The 5605-nt window shown below is 41.3% G+C and overlaps 1 pseudogene; it reads right to left on the bottom strand.

Annotated features, from left to right (window-relative positions):
* Positions 1 to 356: 356 nt before the first annotated feature.
* Kansl2-ps1 (KAT8 regulatory NSL complex subunit 2, pseudogene 1) lies at positions 357 to 2694 on the bottom strand (annotated as a pseudogene).
* Between the last annotated feature and the right edge of the window lie 2911 nt (positions 2695 to 5605).

Here is a 5605-nt window from a genome sequence, read left to right as displayed (position 1 = left end):
CTTTTACAAATAAATGATCGAGATTATTAAGTAGAAGAAAAACAAATATCTTAGGCATAATAATTCTAAGTAATTAAATGTGTACCATGCATGATTCCATAGGATTTAATTTTCACACAGTATAGTACGGAAAATAGAAAAAAAGTGAGTCTTCAGCAAAGAGATCTCACAGATAACCTGCAGCTAAACAAGCAGGATTTCAGCAGCTATAACTGCTAATAGTTTAAACTTTAGCTATTGGATGATGAAATGAATTGCTCTGAATCTCTTATTTATTCTTCTTTCATAACATTTTAACATTTAATAGAAACTATATACAGTAATTTCACTATATCTTACACGAGGAGCCTCCACAGAAATTTACATAAATTAAAAGCAAGAATAATTAAGGAGAGCCCAGTCCTGTGAACTGCTTTTCTCAGTCGTTTCACTAGGGAACGGGGTTTATATTGCCCAATTATGTGGAGCAGAGGAAAGGCTTAAATACAGGCCTTAGATACGGCTACAGATACTAACAGCCAACACCTGAAGAGCACTGCTCTTCACCACGACCAACCCCGCCTAGACATCCATGTGTCTCTGTCCATGGCTCAGAAGTCCCATTATAAAAGCCTCTTTCCCAGGCACTCTCCAATAGGCACTACATCCCAAAGGCAGGGGACCACCTCATACTCTTCCTCGCACAAAATCCCCAAACTTAAATGCTAACTCGTCATCCCACACAGACTTGGGTTATGTTTGCTACAGCACTCTCAAGCCTCAAAGGAAACAACATGGTATGAGCTGTCCCTGTTCAGTGAGAGATGACCAGAGATACACTTGTCTGAAGAGTGGAGAGTTCAAATCCAAAGGTGAACAATCCCCAGAATGAACTGTCAACTGATAGAAGTAGGCTCTGTTTTTCCATTTGCAGTAGCCAATCCATGCTGAGGGAAGGGTGCACGGGCTTACTCTACATTTCGAGGTCCCTAGGATCTGCACCCAACCCCAGTCACCTGCATCTGCCCTGGGCCTCTGGCAATTTCTGTGACGGAATGATCTTCTAGAGTTAGGGAGGGATCCAAAAGCAAGGGCGATGGAGAGCACGGCATGCCATCACCTACGACATCCAACTCAGGAACTGCCGGGTTATTGCCGGGTACCTCTTCAGACAACTGGCAGCATTTGAAGAGAACCTGATTTGTATCCTGAGAGATATGAGTAAGGCAGTGTCTGGTCATTGGAAGAGATTGATTGGAGCAGCGAACCTCATCCACAAAGGCTAAGCACCTTTGACTGGAACGAGTGGTCTGAGCCCGTTGAGCAGCCCCCTCTGTGGCCAGCATTCTGCGTTCCTGTGTAGTAAGGCTTCTACACCATAGCGTTGACGGTATCGCCTGAGACATTTTAGTCACTTTAAATTCTCTCTCTCTCTCTCTCTCTCTCTCTCTCTCTCTCTCTCTCTCTCTCTCTCTTTGGCCAAAAGTCCCTCGGGGCCAGTCAGGAGACTACTACCTAAAGCTTCGTGCTCCACTTTCTGATTATGTAAGTATCCGCGCTTCTTCTCTTTGAGCAGGTGCTGTAGTTATTTAAACTGATCAATGTACAAAGACTGCAAACGAATTAGCTTTTCTCTCATACTAAGAGCCACCTCCTCAGCTGTATAGACACCAGCATGTTTTAAGGGATCTTCTTGTTCACTGCCTATGCTACCAGCTTCACTGTCAGGGTCACCTCTCCATGTCTGTTCCACAGTAATGGGTTCCTGGTCCCCATCATTCCAGCTGTCTTTATCTACTATCCGGCTCGCCTCACTTCGGCTACTCTCTGGGTCTGTGAGCCCAGCTCTGTTTTAGCATCTGAGCTCAACTGGCACAAGAGGGTTTCACCCATAGGGCCTGGGTTACTCTTCTTCATTTGCCCATGAAGTGCTAGGGCATTCCTTCGAGCATGTTCAGCACAGAAAAACACCCCACCTTTCTTCTCGGGCTTTGCGCAGCACTGGGGCACCTTTTCCCATTCTTCGTCGAAATGTAGCTACACTGTTTGAAGGGTGCATTCTTGTCTTCAAGAATATGCTCAAGGCAAAACTCCTGCCCTTCCAGACACAGCTGAGCGCATGGGTGGTGAGTGAACGAACAAGAGAGGGGCTCCTGAGATCAGGGCACTGGGGTGATCCTCCTCCGATTCGTTGGTGAGACGTGAATCTGAATCCTGTTCATACCAAACCTCCCCGCCGCGCTGCCCTCTTACTTATTCTTTTTTTTTTTTTTTTTTTTGGTTCTTTTTTTCGGAGCTGGGGACCGAATCCAGGGCCTTGCGCTTCTAGGTAAGCGCTCTACCACTGAGCTAAATCCCCAGCCCCCGTCTTACTTATTCTTATTACTGTGATTGTCAGTCCCTGATCTAATCATGGAGAACACATCAAATGTTGAAATTTAAAGGTATCCCCAAAGGATCAGAAGTTATTATTCCTCATCTTACGTAGTCACCAACAAGAAGGAAAATATAAAAAATTGCCTCAGTCATCAGAACACCAACAGCACAGGACAGAGGCAAGTTAGTTGTGACCATGGAAGAGGAATGCGCACACATTGTATTCCAGGGAAATAGGAATAGCCCGTGAATCTTAGTATTGCATTAACACTGGCTTCTCATGCCAAATGTCCCATATCCACAGTGACAGGGCAATCTGGGTGTGGAGTACATCAGAGGGCTGTGGATCATCACCTTAATTTTTCTGGAAATCAAAATATTCTAATAGTTACAGTTTATTTGAAACAAATTAAAGCTGACTATTTAGTTTATCTAAAGACTTGTCATCTTGTTATTTTGCTTAATGGAGTGTTTCTTAGAGTTTAGGTCGACTTTGAACTTGCCGTGCAGCTGAGGAGGAAATCCTGATTTCCCTCCCTCTACCACCCAAGGGTTGGTGTAGAGCTGTGCTTCACCATGCCTAACTCAAAATAGTTGTGTAGAGAAACAAGGTTTAAGGACATTTTGTTGTCATTTAAATAGATGTCTGTAGGAACCTATGGGTCAAAGTATTTAGTAAAAACAATTTGCCTAGTGAGTGGTTCTGGTGACAATTGCTCTTGTCTAGTTCTACATGGTTTAACATCATGGATGATCTGAATGATCTCACAGATGAGTGAGATTGCCTAACTTGAAAAGGTTGAACATTTTACCTGATTAATCTGCTTCTGGTTTCCTTCAGGCTGGCTTCTTGATGTAAAATGAAAACAGGTCCAATAATATGCTTACTGATTTAATTATTTTAATTTATTCTTATGCTCATGTGACAGTGAGCTATCAACATTTGCATATGTTAACTTTCATTTCTTATACTGTAAGAAAGAAAGGTCAACTGCGGCTGCTGGGTTGACAGCTCAGGGGTTAAAAGCACTGGCTATTCTTTTGATTTGGGTTCAATTCCCAGAACCCACATAGCAGCTCACAACTGTTCCAGGACAGCAGTTCCAGGGTCTCTGACACCCTCCCACAGACAGAGATACAGGCAAAACACCAATGCACATCAAATAAAAGTTACCAATTAATTAATTGAAAAAGAACAGTCAAATATGGCCACGGTCCATACTTAGAAATTATAGTTGCAGTACAGCAAATGGGATATCAAGTGCTAATAGACGGGACCACATGCTTTAACAAGGAACCAGCTGAAGTTTTCTTCTATTTACAATGGAATACAGAACAAGTCTCACCTTCATACAGATCCTTGGACAATAAAATGGTGATAAACATGCAAAGCAGAACAGTGCTTTCTGACGGTGTTGTTGTTCTAATTTGCCAATGTTTTACTTAGGGGACAGTGTCAGCAGACGTAGGTGCTCAGAACACTGGCTCAGAGTGAAGAAGAGTCTCTGTTAATAAGAGTGAAGGTGACACTGATCGATGATTGCTTTCTACAGTCGTTCACAAGGCCTGAAGCATAATAAATAACAAATGACAAGCAGAGGACAAATTTTGAAAGTACACAATCCTCTCAGGGGTGAAAAAAAAAAGAGGAACACCCAGGATTCTATATCAAACATCTGAAGACTTTCTACCAAACACAACTAATGGTTTAGCTCTTAAAAGTTGCATTCTCTCTTACCTGTGCTTCGCTTATTAATAGTATCAATTTTATAACTTTGGAAGAACCATAAATATAAATGTTTTTAATGCCATGTTTTATTTCTGAATACAACTGAAGTAATTTTGTACCAGAAATATTTAAGCACTTGCATTTCAAAGATTTTTGACATAATTCCCAGTTGAGAAACTCCATGCTTAAAGCCCCAGAGCAGGCATTTTAATCGTGATTGACGGGTGCTGCACCCTCCTCCTGCTCTGGAGAAATATCATTGCCTAATTACAATGAGATAAGAGCAATAAAGCTATTATCTTTATTTTAAAGCCTTTACCACCTACTGTTTTAAGATGAAGTTTAAGCAGAAGTGTAAAATATTTAGGTTTCGGGCTCTTGTTCTAAAATGTAACCACATGTTTCCTTCTCAAGGCTTGAAAGCCCTATTGGGAAAATAATATTTAATAATGAAAAGTTGCCTTAAGAGCTTACAATCCAGCCATTCATAGCAGCCTGTGGCTCTCAATCTCAGCTGCACATTAAGATACTTAAAATATAATGGTGCCTAGTCCCACTGTAAATTATTTTGATTTAATTATCTGCCAAATGAAGTTATACATTAAATAAGTTTACATACATGAGCTTAATTACAAAAGAAAACAAATACTAAGGAAGGCGAGGCAAGGACAACTGCAAGTTTGAGGTCAGCCTGGGCTACATAATGAATTTAAGGTCACTCTGGGATATAGATTGACTCTTCAAAATTGTAGCACCTTACACCCCCCCCAAAAAAAGATTATCACAAAAATAAAAATAAAACCTACAAGTAGTTATTTTCTAGTTCTTCCTGGATGTCTATATTACAGGAATACTGCTAAGACACCAGAGTAAGGACAGTAGAAGTAATTCAGACATGGAAGGGCATGGGAAAAGGAAAGGAAAGGGGGAAACATTACATTACATCATATCTAACCTTTTAAAAATCTGGAATATTTCTGGTGATTTATTGTATCCCATTTTATCTAGGTTAATAAATTGGGAGTGGGGCAATTAGGACCAGTGATTTTTCAAAATGAATTCTGATATGAAGTCAGTGGGGAGAGGCACTGAGCAAAATCTGAAGACCCTGTGCGCCTGGACCTCAAATGCTGGCTCCTGTAATCAAGGAGCACCCAGACTCATTGCGCTTGGGAATTACAGTGTCAGTGTTGCTAACTCTGGTCCACAGGGAAAGGGCTTTCTTTCCTCTCTCTGCATGGAGGAGCATATGAGACTCATTAAGGAAAACATACTTAGTTGCAAATTTGGTTTTTACTTTGTTTAGCAACTAAAAACCTTAAAGGCAAATAGATGGTGGATGTTTACCAAATCGGGCCTCCTTGACTGACAGCTCCTAAGGAAAGGTCCTACGGCTGCACTGGGGATTTTGTTTTATAACCAATTGATTTTTGCAGCAGCATTTACCTAACTCTGTCCTGACTCGCTTTAAACATATATATTTCAGTTACTTTACAAAGCAGTGGACGTCCACATGGATTT

This window comes from Rattus norvegicus, chromosome 11 (assembly GCF_036323735.1).
Source record: "Rattus norvegicus strain BN/NHsdMcwi chromosome 11, GRCr8, whole genome shotgun sequence".
Lineage (NCBI taxonomy): Eukaryota > Metazoa > Chordata > Mammalia > Rodentia > Muridae > Rattus > Rattus norvegicus.
The sequence above is the reverse complement of the archived record's forward strand: the minus strand, read 5'-3'. Positions and strand labels throughout refer to the sequence as shown.